At 48.9% G+C, this 18,528-nt stretch overlaps 1 protein-coding gene across 4 annotated transcripts in view; it reads left to right on the top strand.

The window, feature by feature from the left end:
* Mo25 (calcium binding protein Mo25) overlaps nt 1–18,528 on the top strand; it is a 171,359-nt gene that overhangs the window by 97,146 nt on the left and 55,685 nt on the right. The gene's annotated exons all lie outside the window — the stretch shown is intronic.

Genomic DNA, 18,528 nt, shown 5'->3' with positions numbered 1-18,528 from the left:
TCCTTTTCTTTTATGAAAATTGCGAAAGGTCATATTTAATAAATGCAGCATTAAGTTAAAATTCTGCAACTGAAGAATCAATATCACAGTTCTGTAAATTGCTTCAATCTAGAGAAGACAGAACTCATGTATGATGCACTGCTCTGAAATCACTTGTGAATGAAACTTTTGCTTAACTCACATAAACAGCGTAATACATAGACTGTAACCTAATTTCCCATGTTAAATGATCTAGTATAATGGTTCTCAAACTGGCTTCTACGACCTGCATCTTAGGGTTTGAAACGAATCTGACCCCATCCTGTTTCTTCTCCATTTACTTGCACAATTTATTGATTTAGAGAAGTCATTTCGCATTGCATTTTGGGTTTAACATAGCCATCGTGCTAGATATGCACTTTGGTAGTCCACGAGCAGCAAGAGAACCACACGGCAGCGATGCACAAGACTCATTTTGCGACTTGCAGGTTTCCTAGTGACTGCACTGAGCGCTTTTAATTCGTGCTCGCAAGCGCAGCGGGAGTCAACCTAGTGGGAATCAACTTGAAAGCCCTGCAAGCTGAGTCATATTGTCACGTGGTGGTGACGTTGAAGAACACAGTAGTAATACTGTGAAAGACAAAACTAACTTTTATTGGGCGAACCTGTGCCCACAAAAACAGGCTACACTTATAGCACAACGATAGCGGCGAACACGGTAGGCGATCGTCGAAAATCTGATCAGCGGGTCAAGTGCGTCGGCTTTTATACAGCAGTCATCGAATCTTCCAGACTAATCGTTGGGACCCGCATGCCTTCCACAAAGTTCTACAACATTCGAGTCACGCGATGAAATCAGATAACACAAGGTTCGGCGACAACAGACAGCAGATAGAAGCATAGATAACTTTCCAGAAACTTCGGATACATACAGACGCGTCCCGCGCTGTGCGATAACATTTGTTAGGCGGCGAAGCGTGGTCGTCCTTTAAATATAAGTACACGTGTCAATACCCCCCTCTTAAAAAGCATCGACCCGATGCTGCAAACAAATGAAAGTAATAAAAGAAAAGCACTCCTAGCAAAGAAAACAACAAAATAAGGAAGTTCGTCAGCGTCCGTAAAAGGGTTTAAGACGCACCACGTGGACCACTTCAGATCGTGCGCGGCGTCGCTGTGAATGCGAAATGCCGTCTGGCACGACCTCATAGTCCAGTGCGCCAATACGTCGGATGACCTTGTAGGGTCCGAAATATCGTCGCGGTAGTTTTTCACTGAGTCCTCGTCGGCGTATCGGGGTCCACACCCAAACACGGTCGCCGGGCTGGTACACAATGAAGCGTCGTCTGAGGTTGTAGTGTCGGCTGTCGGTCTTCTGCTGGTTCTTGATCCGCAGGCGGGCGAGCTGTCTGGCTTCTTAGGTAGCGACGTCAAAGTTCTCCTCGTCAGTGACGTGCGGCAGCATGGCTTCGAGCGTCGTCGTCGGGTTCCTGCCGTAGACCAGCTTGAACGGCGTGATCTGTGTTGTTTCTTGCACCGCTGTGTTGTAAGCGAATGTTACGTATGGCATCCCAGGTCTTGTGTTCGACGTCGACGTACATCGCTAGCATGTCGGCGAGGGTCTTATTCAGCCGCTCCGTAAGACCATTCGTCTGCGGGTGGTAGGCCGTTGTCCTCCTGTGCCTTGTCTGACTGTATTTCAGAATGGCTTGGGTGAGCTCTGCTGTAAAGGCCGTTCCTGTGTCGGTGATGAGGACTTCTGGGGCGCCATGTCGCAGCAGGATGTTTTCGACAAATAATTTTGCCACTTCGGCTGCGCTAGCTTTCGGCAGTGCTTTTGTTTCAGCGAAGCGGGTGAGGTAGTCCGTTGCCACGACGATCCACTTATTTCCGGTTATTGACATCGGAAAGGGTCCCAGCAAGTCCATCCCAATCTGCTGGAATGGTCGGCAAGGAGGCTCGATTGGCTGTAGTAATCTGGCTGGCCTTGTCGGCGGTGTCTTGCGTCGCTGACAGTCTCGGCATGTTCTGACATAACGGGCGACGTCGGCGGTCAGGCGCGGCCAATAATACTTTTCTTGTATCCTCGATAGTGTCCGGGAAAATCCGAGGTGTCCAGCGGTCGGATCGTCATGTAGGGCATGCAATACTTCTGGACGAAGTCCTGACGGGACAACAAGAAGGTAATTGGCGTGGACTGGTGAGAAATTCTTCTTCACGAGTAGATTGTTTTGAAGCGTGAAGGAAGATAATCCACGCTTAAATGCCCTGGGGACAATGTCGGTGTGCCCTTCCAAATATTCGACGAGGCCTTTTAGCTCCGGGTCTGCCCGTTGCTGTTCAGCAAAGTCTTCCGCGCTTATTATTCCAAGGAAGGCGTCGTCATCCTCGTCATCTTGCGGCGGCGGGTCAATGGGTGCGCGTGATAGGCAATCGGCATCGGAGTGTTTTCGTCCGGACTTGTAGGTTACAGTGATGTCGTATTCTTGTAGTCTAAGGCGGGTCAATGGGTGCGCGTGATAGGCAATCGGCATCGGAGTGTTTTCGTCCGGACTTATAGGTTACAGTTATGTCGTATTCTTGTAGTCTGAGGCTCTACCGCACCAGTCGTCCTGAAGGATCCTTTATATTCGCTAGCCAACACAACGTGTCATGGTCACTGACGACTTTGAATGGCCTGCCATAAAGATAAGGGCGAAATTTAGCTGTAGCCCAAACGATGGCGAGGCATTCCTTTTCGGTCGTAGAATAGTTGCCTTCCGCTTTTGACAGTGACCAGCTAGCGTAAGCTATCACCTGTTCGACTCCGTTTCTTCTCTGGACTAGAACGGCACCGAGGCCTAGGCTACTGGCGTCAGTATGGATTTCTGTATCAGCGTACTCGTCGAAGTGCGCAAGTACCGGCGGCGACTGCATGCGTCGTTTGAGTTCTTCAAGTGCGTCGGCCTGCGGCATTTCCCACTTGAAGTCAACATCACATTTAGTTAGACGTGTCAAAGGCTTGGCGATGCGTGAGAAGTTCTTGACAAAGCGCCTGTAGTAGGCACACATGCCAAGGAATCTACGCGCTGCCTTCTTGTTGATGAGTTGCGGAAACTGTGCGATGGCAGCTGTCTTTTGCGGGTCTGGACGTACAGCAGATTTGCTGATTACGTGGCCTAGGAACAGAAGCTCATTGTAAGCGAAGCGGCATTTTTCTGGCTTCAGAGTAAGCCCTGACGACTTGATGGCCTCTATAGTCGGATGCAACCTTAGAAAAAAGGGGGCATTTACTCCTCCGAGGCGGAGGCACACGAGCATCCACCAATGGGCGCGCACTCTGGACTAACGTCATGAGCCGAACGGCCGGTGACTCCGCCGACGGAGAAGATAGCCGCCCGCGCTTCGAACTGGGCGAGGTCGCGCCAGCTATGTGCTTCAGCCCCTCTTCAGAGTGAATTCCAAAACTGTTTGTGATGGTCTATCATGCCGGAAATATTACTGCGAGCTTGCAATGCGGCATTTGTGCCGCGTGCGTTTATTCTGAGCCGTGATCCGGCGAAGGAACATTGCAGCGAGCATCGCTGCCGCTGCGCGACGCTTTGCCTGAAAACAGGATCCCGCGGCGACCGCTACGAACACACATCCTGCGTGTTTGTTCCATGTTGTTTTATTTCGCTCCAGAGTGAAGTTACGACGAGAAAAGTTTTCCAATGGCTGGTGCCTACTGTTAGCGGCGGGTGTGTTCATGTACTGTGTCGCTGCGTTTTTGGTCGGACGGGGTGAAGTGATGGAGCAAAACAATTCTCAGGAGAAATCAGAAAAGTGTGCGCGCATGAAACAAACCTACGAGTGTCTCAACAGAAAATATTTGCAGAAGAAGCCTTCAATGCAAAGATTTGTTGCCGTCAACTTAGCTTGAACGATCATTGTCAGCAGTGAGATAGCCGAGCGTCTAGCGACGGTGTTCGAGCGTTAAATGTGTAGCACCGTCGATTGATTGCAGTCCACCAGTGCTCACTGCACGCGCAAGCTGTAGAATGCGTGCTGTGAAATTGTGAAAACACAAAACCAAAAAAATATTAATTTTATGCTATTTAAAACCCAGAGTGTTTATTCAAAATGATGAATGAAGCATTTTTGTACCTTCCTGCCTCGACCGTATTCTCGCCCCAGGTTTGTAATGGTTGCGATAAATGCATTGTTTCATATAAGTGCTTTTTCAATAGACCTTTGCACTGAGGCTTCCACGGGCGCCACCATATTTGGACTACTGGCGCCGCCTAGCGTCTGCTTGGCGGCGACGCCATACTGGACTGTCGTTGCTCAGCCTCAGCCGGCTCAGCGCTGCTGTTGCTATCAACAAACAGATCTAAAAACGTTAGTTGCTATCTACATCTGTGTATCTCCGTATCTTCAGCCTTCACAGAGTCGCCTTGCCACTTTCGTGCTATTCTCACCAGTGTCGAGAGGCATCGGCTACGCATCGAGACGGAAACTTTCCTGCTGGCGGCGGCCGTACGACTGCACGCGACTGCCAGATGGCGCCGGCAAGCGTCAGCTCAGCGCTGCAGCTGCTTTCATCCATGATTCTCTATATCTTGTCTCCTCAGCGTCGTTTTGGACCTTTAGTGCAAGTATCACCAGTGTTGAGAGGCGTCGCCTTACGCATTACGGCGAATGCTTTCCTGTTTTGACCGCCCGTGACTGCGAATCAGTCCGTGCGATTGCGGAATGGCGTCGACGTCAGCCACTGTCGGCTTGTCGCCGTGAGCCGACATCGCATCAAACGGGCTCCTTCCCCGGCTGGCTCCTGTGGCCACGACGATGAGGATGTTCGCCATCTACTCCTCGAATGCCCCATATACGAGATACAAAGACAGCAGCTAGAACAAGAGCTACACTTCATCGATCCTCACCGGCCTTTCTCACTCGCAAAATTGCTGGGCCCATGGCCATCGAAAATAGCACATCGAAAAGCATTGAACGCAATTGAAAATTTTTATGCAGACACAGGCGTCCTCAACAAATACTAGGCATTGCATTGAATAATCACACGATGTCACTAAAACATTCTTCTATTTGTAATTACTAGTGCTTGTGTATTACGTGTTATACATTTTTTGTTGTTGTGCATGAAATATTTTAGCACTGTAATTCTTCATCTGTTTATATGCTCATCGAAGTCTACATCGTGGCCATTTGTGTGTGTTTGTGACTGTTTACGAACTAACTGTGGTGCAACTTGCAATTGACTTTTACACTGTGATGTTCATAGTCGTATAGGACTGTGCTGTGGCTTTCTCAGCCTATGAAGTCATTTTTTCATAATTGTTTTTTCATTTTTCTACATTATATTTTTATATTGTTGTTTCTGCTATGAGAAAAGGAGTAGCCGTCACCACTGTAAGGTGACTACGTCTCTTTCTCTTATTTTCATTTCAATAAAAAAAAAAGAGACCCAACGAGGCCAAAGCTTAATTGACTCTGTTCGTTAAATTTGCATATTTATAGCCCATCTAAACATTAGGGGCTGACGATGGAGGCACACACAGCGCATCTTACGTACCTCGCGTATCCGAGCTGAAGCATCGGCTCTCGGTTCTCAGATGTCCGCTTCCCGTCGATAAAATGAATCGAGCAGACGCGCGACGACTCCGCAGGGAGGAATCCTCTACTATTTACATCGCTAATCCAGCGATGCTTCAGTACCGCGTTGCAAGGAAAGCGATACAACAGGTACATGATGCAGCCGCAGTCCTCTTGCAGAACATTGTGCGTGCTGCACTGCACTTTTCTTGCTGCATTGCGCTTCTTCTGGTTGTTCGAACAACCGTACACAGCGCAGTGCTGCCCAGACGTTCGCATAGCCTGTGCGGATAACATAAAATCGCGAAAACGTCGTGCAGCCAATGCGGGAACTGCGCGCGTGACAGTCCAGCAAGAGATGGCAACTATGAGGCGCTAGCTACTCTCGCTACCGGGGGCCTGATATCCGGTTCCCACTCTCTGGTTCGAGGCTTCCGGTGCAAAGGTCTATAGCAACTGATTCATATTAAGCTTGGAAAACGAGTAGTAGATACGCAGTGCACATGTGAACAAGCGCAGAAGCCTTGCAGAGCTGCTCTTTCTACTTTTGTCGCTTGCAACGGAGCTAAAGAGCAGACGATGGGCAGCGTCGTAAAAGGCATGGGGTTATTTTTCGCTCGCTATCCGGCATGTGCTCTAGCATATAACATCTCTACTAAACCAGTCATCAAAATACAAAAGTCTTTATTTACGCCGAGAATTACGCGTTTCAGGAGCACGATTTTTCGAGCGGCACTATTTTAGTCGCGGAGGCAATCAGCTGTCGCACTTCGGTCATCTGGGCGGGGCCTCCCCTTTTTTCTAAAGTTGTATCCGACTATAGTACTGTCGCAAGCCACCTGAGGGGATCGTCGAAATTTCCAGCAAAGACGACGACGTCATCCAAATAAACGAGACAGGTCTGCCACTGCAATCCTGCTAACACCGTGTCCATGACGCGCTGGAACGTTGCAGGCGCCGAGCACAGTCCGAATGGCATAACCTTGAACTCGTAGAGGCCGTCTGGGGTGATGAAGGCCGTCTTTTCGCGTTCTCTTTCGTCGACTTCTATTTGCCAATAGCCAGACTTGAGGTCCATCAACGAGAAGTATTTAGCGTTGCAGAGCCGATCCAATGCGTCGTCTATTCGTGAAAGGGGCTATGCGTCCTTCTTCATGATCTTGTTCAGACGACGATAATCAACGCAGAAACGTAGGGTTCTGTCCTTTTTCTTTACCAGGACAACAGGGGATGCCCACGGGCTTTTCGACGGCTGGATGATGTCGTTGCACAGCATTTCGTCGACTTGTTCTCTTATAGCTGCACGTTCTTGCGGCGAAACTCGGTAAGGGCTCTGGCGGTGTGGTCGAGCGCACTCCTCGGTGATTATGCGGTGCTTGGCGACTGGTGTTTGTCGAATCCTCGATGACGTCGAAAAGCAGCCTTTGTATCGTCGGAGCAGACTTCTGAGCTGCTGTTGCTTACTCACAGGGAGACTTGGATTAATGTCGTAGTCTGGTTCGGGAACCATCGTCAGAGGTTGCGGCGATTCAGGGGCCACTCCAAGTTGTTGTTGGAGCTCCTCACGCACGGCGTCGGCAATCGAAGCCACTTGAGGCTGTGATGATGGGAACAGCTTTCGTAGCTCCTCCCGCATGACAGCTCGAATAGTCTCACGTAGGTCGTCGGTGGCCAGTGACTGAACTCCGGCGTAGTTTCTCGAGTTCGTGCGGTGGTCGAATTGCCGGTTTCGCATCTTGAGTGTCTTCTCGGTGCTGGTGGCCTCGCGAAGAAACTCGTCAACAGTCTTCTGTGGGCTTCGTACCATTCCGGCAAAAAGTTCCTCCTTCACACCACGCATCAGCAGGCGGACTTTCTTCTCCTCGGACATTTCTGGGTCGGCGTGGCGGAACAGACGGCTCATTTCCTGAGTGAAGATCGCAATCGTTTCATTCGGCAGCTGTGCTCTGGTCTCCAATAGAGCTTGGGCTCGCTCTTTTCGCACGACGCTTGTAAATGTTTGCAGAAAGCCGCTACAGAAAATTTCCCAGGTCGTTAAGGTGGCTTCTCGGTTCTCGAACCACGTCCTGGCCGCGTCTTCCAATGCGAAGAAGACATATCGGAGTTTGTCGTCGCTGTTCCAGTTGTTAAACGTTGCGACTCTCTCGTACGTCTCAAGCCAGCTTTCCGGGTCCTCGAAAGTTGAACCGCGGAATGTCGGAGGCTCCCTGGGCTGCTGCAGCACGACGGGGGACGCTGGGGCTGCCATTGGGGTGGACTTGGTGGCCATCTTCCTAGTCGTCTCAGGCAAAAGTCCATGCTCCGGGGGCAGTCCTTGCAGCCTGCGGCTACCTCGCTGGTTCTTGGCGACGTTGGTGTCTTCCGCGTGAGGGCTTGGGTCACGGCTTTGTGGGGGCATCCGGTACATGAACGCAAAGCACCTCCACCAGATGTCACGTGGTGGTGACGTTGAAGAACACAGTAGTAATGCTGTGAAAGACAAAACTAACTTTTGTGGGCGAACCTGTGCCCACAAAAACAGGCTACACTTATAGCACAACGATAGCGGCGAACACGGTCGGCGATCGTCGAAAATCTGACTAGCGGGTCAAGTGCGTCGGCTTTTATACAGCAGTCATCAAATCTTCCAGACTAATCGTTGGGACCCGCATGCCTTCCACAAAGTTCTACAACATTCGAGTCATGCGATGAAATCAGATAACACAAGGTTCGGCGACAACAGACAGCGGATAGAAGCATTGATAACTTTCCAGAAACTTCGGATACATGCAGGCGCATCCCGCGCTGTGCGATAACATTTGTTAGGCGGCGAAGCGTGGTCGCCCGTTAAATATAAGTACACGTGTCAATATCATAAGAAGCCAACAAACACTGACACCAAGGACAACATAGGGGAAATTACTTGTGCTTAATAAATTTATTTATTCATTTATTCAAAAATGCCCCCAAGAGCCTTTATTATGAAGGTATTACATAAGGGGGGGGGGGGCGATCACAGGGACTGGTCATAGATTATACATCATGCTAAAAACGAGAATATAACAAAAGTAATAATAAAGGGAAACATAGGTTATATACAAGATAATTAAGTCACAATTACTACAGAGAACACATTAGTACATATTAGGAGAACATAAGGCAAGTGCAATGAAAAGCAAACAGCAACAAGCATTGAAAACACTGTAAAAGTCCCAAAATAATAAGATTAGTTGACAAGTCGTGAGTGAGTTAAATCTTGAAACTTAGTCAAGTCTGGTTCCGTGGCAATGTCTGCAAAAAACAACTTGCTGCAGGTGGGGAACAATCCCACAACCTATGATATGATATGGCTAATAAAAATCGGACCCCTCGGTTAACCCTCTTTCTCTAATTAATTACGTAACAAGAGTCTCGAATCCAGCAACATTGATGCCTTCAGGTAGCATGCGTGGGTTTATTGACAGGTTGCTTTCACCCAAAAAGATCACGTTCTCATGACGTCTGTGGCAGAAAGGAGGTTCCACGTCCAGCGCCAAGGTCTGTGAGTGGTGGTGCTGGCTAACACTCCCAGGGTTCTACTAGGAAACATAAATACCCAAGGAAGTGGATGGGGAAACGGTGCCGCGGTAGCTTAATTGGTAGAGCATCGCACGCGAAATGCAAAGGTTGTGGGATCATTCCCCACCTGTGGCAAGTTGTCTTTTCATCAACTTTCATTTCCAATAATTGATCGTTTCTTTGTTTAATTTATTAAGCACAAGTAATTTCCCCTATGTTGTCCTTGGTGTCGGTGCTTGTTTGCTTCTTATGATATGACTAATAAAAATCGAGCCCCTCGGTTAACCCCCTTTCTTCTCGTTCACTGCAAGCTGAGAGCCACTTGTCTGCCTGGTCGACTGTTGTTGCATACATATGACAATATTCACTATTTAAACAGCATATCATATTTTTGCACATATAACCTGCACCAAATTATCAAGAAGTTCAAAAATTTTGTCGGGACACTGAGGAGATGCCCACGTTGCTATGCCTTGGCACACCAAGCCCCGTGGTTGGCACATGCCTGCCCATCAACCACAGTCGTCTGGTACAAGCTCGAAGAAACAATAGACGACAACCATGTATACACTCAAAAAGCATTTATTATGATTGCAACTAACACTTCGAACAGGCCAGCTAGGTATAGCTGACATCACTGAGGGTTCTCTCAAACATATTAATATCTAGGTAAAGAAGAGCTTCCAACTTACCAAGTGGGGATACAGGCGGCTGCGGCGACTGTCATGGCAAAAACGCAGTTGCCTAACCACGGGTGTGGCTGTGGAGAATTCCACACTCACCACTTGCTGGGGACCGAATAGACTTGGGTGACGTTAGAGGGATCTCACGTTGCACAACCGGTGGTGCTGACAGCGCTTGTGATTCCCGTGCGCCGCCTGCGAAAGGAATGTTTCCCTTCTCCCCAACCTGCTTGGCGTGTCTGTGCCCAACACGACGTTTGCTGCGCATGCGAAGGTCATGGGGGGATGCAAGGATTCCCACATCTGCATAGTTAAAATCAAAGGAAAGAAAAGTGTTGTCATGTGGACAAGCAGTGCTGAGCACCAATGCTACACTGTTATGCTGTGCATTGCCACAGTTGGGTGGAAGTTGCCTTCCTATGTTGTTGTCAAAAGGAAAAGAATACCTAATAAAGTTTCGCCCTAGGGAATCATACTTCAAACCTAAGAAAAAGGCTGGATGGTTGGTGAGCGTATGCTTGACTGGGTAAAAAGCATTTGGCAGGATCGCCCAGGGGCCATGTTGGCCAAACAGTGGCTCCTTGTCTTGGACAGCTTCTGACAGCTGTGCTGTGTCCGCGCAGACGTAGCCATTATTCTGGGCAGCCTCACCGACATGCTGCAACCACTGGATGTCAGCGTGAATCGGCCTATTATGGTTAAATTCTGAATTTGACAAAATTCAGAATTTCTGAATTTGAAAAAATTTTGACACTTCAACCATTGTTTTTTTTTTTTTTCGGTTCCCTGAAACATAGCTTTGTACTATTGTAATTACTGACAACCAATATTGAGATTTCAAGTAGATATCGGCATTCTACATACCTTCAAGGATATGTATACCAAATTCACTTAGTATGCACCAAAGTGTACAAAGGCTTCCCAGAAGACACGAAAATATCAAAAAATTTGAAAATGAGATAAACAGGTTTGAAAGTTTCAAAACCTTCTATTCTTCAAAATGCAATTGTTTTTGCATGAATCTTGGTCACACTCAAGAGCAGCTTTACAGAAAGCACACAAAGTTTCTAGAATGCTCCTGCGCTGTAGCTTGGCCCTTCCCAGCTCCTACGGTTGGTCTCCTCGGTGCGAGCCCTTTTCACTGTGCTCTGACGGTGCACCCTTGCTTCTGCGGTTCGCTTCAAGTTCATCTTCTTTATGCGCATGTAATCAGAATGGTCGCTGCGTGTGACCAATTCTTCCGAGGGAAGTACTCCAATCTCTTGTAGGACTTCTTACTTCGTCAAAGCCGGCATAGCCTTTATTATACCACAGCACCATATACCATATTATATTGTCACAGTCGGTAATTTATTTATTTATTATTTTATTTATTCCGTACTGCCAGCCTGTTTTAGAGGCCCTAGGCAGGAGTGGGATATACATATAGGCTTTAAAGCCAATAACATGTGAAACACAAGAAAGAAAAAAAAAGAGAGAAAAAGAAAAAAAAAAGGTGGAAACAAGCAAAGTGTCATCTTGGTACAATGCAAAAGAAAGAAACAACAATAAAAAGGAAGGAAGATATCAAAGAATTCTGCAATACAGCACATGTTTACACAATGGCTTATATACATACACACACAAAGAAATTAACGGTGCCCTTAACATGATATGATCTATATCACATAGTGTATGGATTAGGATAGAAATTGTGGGAAACGTTTCGGTTCATAGATTAATGAGTGCGTGCATGAAGGACGATATGGTGGAGCTTTGAAGAATGTTTTCAGGCAGGGCGTTCCAGTCATGGATGGTTCGGGGGAAAAAGGACTGCTTAAATAATGTGGTATGGTGCGAATACTCGTCTAACCTGAATGAATGTGATGAACGCGTTGGGCGCCGGCTACAAGGGGTAATATACAATGTTTTATCTAGTTTTACATGTTCCCGATGAATTAAATATAACATTTTGAGCCTGTCTCGATACCGTCTTGCCTCTAGGGTTTCCAGGTTCGCCTGCTGTAAAAGAGCGCTAACTGATGTATGACGGCGGTAGGAATTAAAAATAAACCTGACTGATTTCCGCTGTATCATTTCAATCATATTTATGCTTGCTTGGGTGTAAGGATCCCAGACAGGAGTAGCGTACTCTAACAATGGTCTGATAAAAGTCTTGTATGCTAATAATTTTATATTACATGTAGATTTAGCCAAGGTCCTCCTCAGGTATCCGAGCTTATTCATGGCTTTCTTTTTAATGTGAGCTACATGACTATTCCACCTAAGGTCCGACGTAATTACTAAACCAAGGTATTTATATTCTGTAACAGAGGATAAGTTATGGCCATTAATGCTGTATACAAAGGGTAACGGCTTCTTTTTGCGTGTGATGATCATTGATACTGTTTTTGTTAGGTTAATGTTCATTTCCCACTCTAAGCACCAAGTCGCTATTGCTGATAAAGATGAATTTAGGATCGTCTGATCTGCCTCGCTGTGAATTTCATGATAAAGTACGCAGTCATCTGCAAACAGTCGAATTTTAACTGGTATATTATGCACTATATCATTGATGGAAACTAGAAAGAACAGAGGGCCCAAGACTGATCCCTGTGGGATTCCAGATTGTACATCGGATAAGTCTGATTTCGCATCTTCAACAACGACTGTCTGTCGCCTGCCCGTAAGATACACCTCAATCCAGTGAAGTAGTTGCTCGTTTTTGAGAATAGGTTTTAACTTTGATAACAACTTTTGGTGGGACAGACGGTCGAAGGCTTTCTCAAAATCTAAGAATACCATGTCAATTTGGCCTTGGCCGTCTAGTGCTGGCGCGATTTCATGCACTGTTTCTAATAGTTGCGTTACAGTGGATTTCCCACGACGGAAGCCGTGTTGTCGCGGGTCACAGAGGTCATTACTTTCTATGAAGACTGAGATGTGCCTAAATATTATGTGTTCCATCACTTTTGATGAAGTGCAAAGTAGAGAGATAGGACGGTAAGATTGGAGCAATGAACAGTCGCCTGATTTAGGGATGGGAATTATTTTTGCATGTTTCCAGTCATGTGGAATTTCTGCACATGAAAGTGATTTATTATAAATAACGTAAAGATATTTGGCGCACCATTCGGCGTATCTCACCAAAAAAGCATTAGGTATTTCGTCGACGCCTGGCGACTTCTTTATATCAAGATCAAGAAGCAAGGACAGTACACCTGCTTCGTTTACGTCGAGATCATCGATGGGTGGAATATCATTTAAAGCAGCTATGTGCGGTGTGTTTCCATCATCCCTCGTGAACACAGAGCAAAAGTACTTGTTAAGTTCATTTGCAATTTTCAGTTTATCTTTCACTATGAAACCATCCACACAAATATGTGTGAAGAAGAGGACTATGATGGTGGCCTGAGAGACGACGAGGAAGAGGGTAGTTTTTTATCGCTGCTCTACGCTTGTTGGCCCAGTCATTAAAAGCCATCTGTAAATAGACGCACGCTTCTTCCTTTCCGTAACATCATTGGTGGACGTGCGAGGTAATCACTTGCGCAAGACGGAGCTCCGCAGCGGACGTAACCTGGCCACCATGTCATCCGAAGGAGAGAGTTCAACCACAGCCTCGTCGTCGCCACCGACGGTCATCCTGGCCCAGCCTCGCGACCCTGGCATGTTTTCCGGGATCGACAACGTTGACCTCGATGACTGGTTGCAGAATTACGAACAGGTCAGCGCACACAATAGGTGGGACAACACGCTTATGCTGGCCAATATAATATTCTACCTCAAGAAAACGGCACGGGTCTGGTTCGAAACACACGAAGAAGAGATTACGAGTTGGGACCAGTGCAAGCAGAAGCTTAGAGATTTGTTCGGCAAACCCGTCGGCTGCCAACGTGCTGCAAAGAAGGACCTTGAGACCCGAGTACAGACGTCCACTGAATCTTACGTGGCGTATATCCAGGACGTCCTCGCTCTTTGCTGCAAAGTAGATGACAATATGGCAGAGGCAGACAAGGTCAGCCACGTCTTAAAAGGCATCGTGGACGACGCGTTTAACCTGCTTGTTTATAAGAACGTAACAACGGTCAATGAGATCATTAACGAATCTCGCCGCTTTGAAGACGCGAAGAGTCGCCGCATAGTTCAACAGTTTACGCGGCTATCCAATACCGCAGCTTCATCGACGTGCGAAGACATTTGTCCACCGCGTGAGCCCACCTCCTCCGAGAACGTCGTACGTAGCGTTCGGCGAGAAATCGAAGCAGCGTCTCCTGCCACGCCTGTGACGCAGTGCTTTGACGGTTCCAGGCCGCTTGTGTCACTCATTCAGTCGGTCATTCACCAAGAACTTGCCAATGTAGGTCTTCCGTCCATCTGCTCCGGCAGCCGTCCTAACTTTGCTTCATCTGCTGCCTCTGCCCCTGTTCGCCGGAGCCAATACGGTCCATATCCGGGCTATCGCAACCCAGCCGAATGGCGCACCCATGATGATAGACCCATCTGCTTTTACTGTGGACGTGTGGGCCACATCTTTCGCCACTGTCGAAGCTCCTGGCCAGCCCACTCTCGACCAAGCTTTCCCGCCTACCGCCGCTCCCCACTGAATCCCCGCCCACCATCCCTCTCGACCGAGGTTGAAGACGCACCTGACAACGCTTGAGCCACCGCGACCAGCCGATCACCATCACCCCATAGTCGCCGCTCCCGTTCGCCCCAGCTGCGTCGCTCTCCATCCCCAGCTTACCGTCGCCGCTCTCCGATGGGAAACTAACTGGGGCAGCTCCTGGAGGTGACGCTGCTCTAGGACACCGGCCTGAAATTCCTCTGCTGACCCTGCCTACTAATCGGAACCTTCTGGACGTGGACGTGGATGGTTTGCCCGTTACAGCACTCATCGACACTGGAGCCCAAATTTCCATTATGAGTGCGGAGCTTCGAACACGCTTGAAGAAAGTACTGACTCCTGCTCCGACTCGACTGCTCCAGGTCGCCGACGGTGGAACTCCGATTGTGCTTGGAATGTGTACTGCTCGTGTCAGTGTCGCCGGTCGCCACACGTCCGTTTTGTTTAGTGTGCTCGAACGTTGCCCTCACAATGTGATCCTCGGACTCGACTTTCTGGCCGCCCATTCTGCTCTGATTGACTGTTCCGCCGGCGTTGTACAACTTGACCTACCCCTACCTGTTCCTGTTGATCTTCCTGCTCAAGCTCCAACTCAGCTTTGTTCCGCGGATTTTATACGCCTGCCATCTCTTGCAGCAATCTGCATCCCTGTCTTAGCCTGCCCACCTGTACCTGACGGAGACTACGTCCTTACTCCCGCGACTTCAGTCCTGCTTTCTCACAATGTCTCCTTCCCACACACCATCGTTTCTGTTGTGGACAATCAGACATGTCTTCCCATCCTAAATTTTGGACAGTGCCCACAAGTAGTTCCTCGAGGCATGTCCCTTGCCACGTTGTCACCGACGCACGAGTGCCACATTTCCGCTCTATCTGTTGCGCCGTCTTCGACCAATGCTCATTCTCTGCCGTCTACATCAGCCCCGACCGACGACTTTACAAAGATGATTGCACCGGACCTCTCGATCCAACAAGCCGCAGAGCTCCGTTGCCTCCTCGATTCCTACTCCGACATTTTCGACCTGAACGATCGCCCTTTGTGTCAAACTACGGTCGTGAAGCATCGTATAAATACCGGCGATGCAGCACCTGTTCGCCGACGCCCATACCGGATGTCGCCTTCTGAGCGACACGTTATCCAGAGCGAGGTTGACAAGATGCTTGCCAAAGGGATTATTGAACACTCTTCCAGCCCGTGGGCGCCCCCCGTTGTTCTCGTCAAAAAGAAGGATAACAGCTGGCAATTCTGTGTTAACTATCGTCATCTAAACACTATCACCAAGAAAGATGTATATCCACTTCCCCGCATTGACGATGCTCTGGATTGTCTCCACGGTGCCACTTATTTTTTTCTATAGACCTTCGCTCTGGATATTGGCAAATTGCCGTGGATGAAACGGACCGTGAAAAGACCGCATTCGTCACACCAGACGGCCTATATCAGTTCCGGGTAATGCCTTTTGGCTTGTGCAATGCCCCGGCGACCTTTGAACGGATGATAGACATGCTCTTGCGTGGTTTGAAATGGCCCATCTGTTTGTGCTAGTTGGATCGTATTCTCTTCAACTTTTGCGACACATCTTGAAAGACTTTCATCTGTTCTTTCTGTTTTTCGCACCGCTGGCTTGCAGCTCAACTCGTCCAAGTGCCACTTCAGTCACCGCCAAATAACCATGCTCGGACACCTCGTCGATTCGTCAGGCATTCGCCCCGACCCTGCTAAAGTTCATGCTGTGCAGAATTTCCCCGTACCAACTTGTGCCAAAGATGTTCGCGGCTTTATTGGCCTTTGCTCGTACTTCCGCAGGTTTGTGGAAAATTTCGCCCATGTTGCCCGTCCCCTGACTGACCTCCCGAAGAAAGAGGTTCCTTTCTGTTGGGTCTCTGAACAAGCGTCTGCTTTCTCGCAGCTCATCACGCTGCTCACCACACCTCCTGTTCTCACCCATTTTGACGCCTCCGCTCCGACAGAAATCCACACTGACGCCAGTGGCTACGGCATCGGCGCAGTTTTAGCTCGACGCCAATGTGGGCACGACCGCGTCATCGCCTACGCCAGCCGCCTCCTCTCTCCCGCAGAGCGCAATTACTCGATTACTGAGCGCGAGTGTCTCGCCCTCATTTGGGCGGTGGGCAAGTTCAGACCCTATATATATGGTCGGCCATTTACAGTTACAACCGACCACCATGCCCTTTGTTGGCTTTCCTCCCTTAAGGATCCCATCGGACACCTCGGTCACTGGGCCCTACGGCTGCAGGAATACACATACACTATGGCCTACAAGTCGGGTCGTCTACATCAGCACGCCGACTGCCTGTCTCGTCATCCCGTCGATGTACCGGACGGCTTAGTGGATGTCGCACCGATCTGCGTTCTTTCGCTCTCTGCCTTGCAAGACATTGGCGCTGAACAATGACGCGATGAGTCGTTACGCCCCATTATCGAATGCCTCCTATCTGATCCGTCTGACCCATCCCTTCACATGTTCGTACTACAACATGGCATCTTGTATCGCCGCAACATGCACCCCGACGGGCCCGAGCTCCTAACCGTCATTTCGTCTCGTCTGCGACAGACTGTACTGCAGCAACTGCACGACGTTCCCACCGCTGGACACCTTGGCATTACGCGGACCTATGACTGAATTCGGCGACGGTTTTTCTGGCCCCGTCTCAGCCGATCCGTTCGGCGCTATGTTGCCGCGTGTGAGTCGTGTCAACACCGGAAAAGACCAGCTGTGCGTCCTGCCGGACTGCTGCAGCCTTTGGATATACCGGCCGACCCTTTTTTTCGCGTTGGCGTTGATCTTCTCGGACCATTCCCTATATCGAATGACGGAAATAGGTGGATTGCCGTCGCTACGGACTATACAACTCGCTGTGCCATTACTAGAGCCCTACCGACCAGCTGCGCTACAGACGTCGCTGATTTCTTGCTTCACGACGTTATCTTGCACCACGGTGCACCTCGTCAACTTCTCACCGATCGCGGCAGATACTTTCTTTCCAAAGTCATAGACAACCTACTCGATCATGTGCTACTAAACACAAACTAACGGTTTTGCCAAACGCCTGAAGCGCACATTAACTGACATGCTAGCAATGTATGTTTCCTCCGATCATCGCGACTGGGACATTGCTCTACCATTTGTCACGTTCGCCTGCAATTCCTCGCGCCACGACACAGCAGGCTATTCCTCCTTCTATCTCCTCTTCGGCCGTGAGCCAACTTTGCCTTTTGAGACACTGCTCTCGACCACGCTTGACTCGCCGACAGAGTACACTCGGGATGTCATAACCACAGCGACCCAAGTACGCCAGATTGCCCTCATTCGCCTTTCTGCTTCACAGACACGCCGGAAGTGCCGTTACGACCAGCGCCATCACGACGTGCATTATGAACCAGGTGCTCTTATGCTAGTCTCGTATCCAACTCGGCGTGTTGGTCTTTCGGAGAAATTCCTCTCGCGATACTATGGCCCTTACCGCATCCTTCGCCAGGTGACCCCTGTCACATATGAAGTATCTCCGCTGGGTGCCACGGTGCCTTCACCTCTCTCTGACATCATCCACGTCAGCCGTCTCAAACCTTACCTTTCTTGGGCAGATGAGCCGCACCAATAAGGTGCTTTTTCCGACGGGGGTGATGTCACAGTCGGTAATGTGTGAAGAAGAGGACTATGATGGTGGCCTGAGAGACGACGAGGGAGAGGGTAGTTTTTATCGCTGCTCTACGCTTGTTGGCCCAGCCATTAAAAGCCATCTGTAAATAGACGCACGCTTCTTCCTTTCCGTAACAATATTATTATTATTATATACCATATTTTACCAGGAATCTGGTGCAAACATAGGCTTGCAGAACAGAAGAGATTCAGGGCAGTTAGGATTTTCGCAGCACAGCTCTAGGTACAACGAAAGTCCTTTGCGCTTCTCTGCAGCTTCTCGGACGGCGAGTTTCCGTTCGCGGCAAGTGGGTCATGCCAAACCTGCCACCAGGGCTTTCAATGTGCCGATCTCACACAACACCATGCTAGCAGCAGGGGAACCATCCGACCTTGACTTACTTTTGAAGAATTCCATCTTTTTCTGCAATGCACTGACGAAATCCACAACAGCGTCGATTTCACCACAGTCGCGGTGACCGGTGTCGGCAGT

This window comes from Dermacentor variabilis, chromosome 2, assembly GCF_050947875.1.
Source record: "Dermacentor variabilis isolate Ectoservices chromosome 2, ASM5094787v1, whole genome shotgun sequence".
NCBI classification, from domain to species: domain Eukaryota; kingdom Metazoa; phylum Arthropoda; class Arachnida; order Ixodida; family Ixodidae; genus Dermacentor; species Dermacentor variabilis.
Note: the sequence above shows the minus strand (reverse complement) of the source record. Positions and strands in the feature narration are given on the sequence as shown.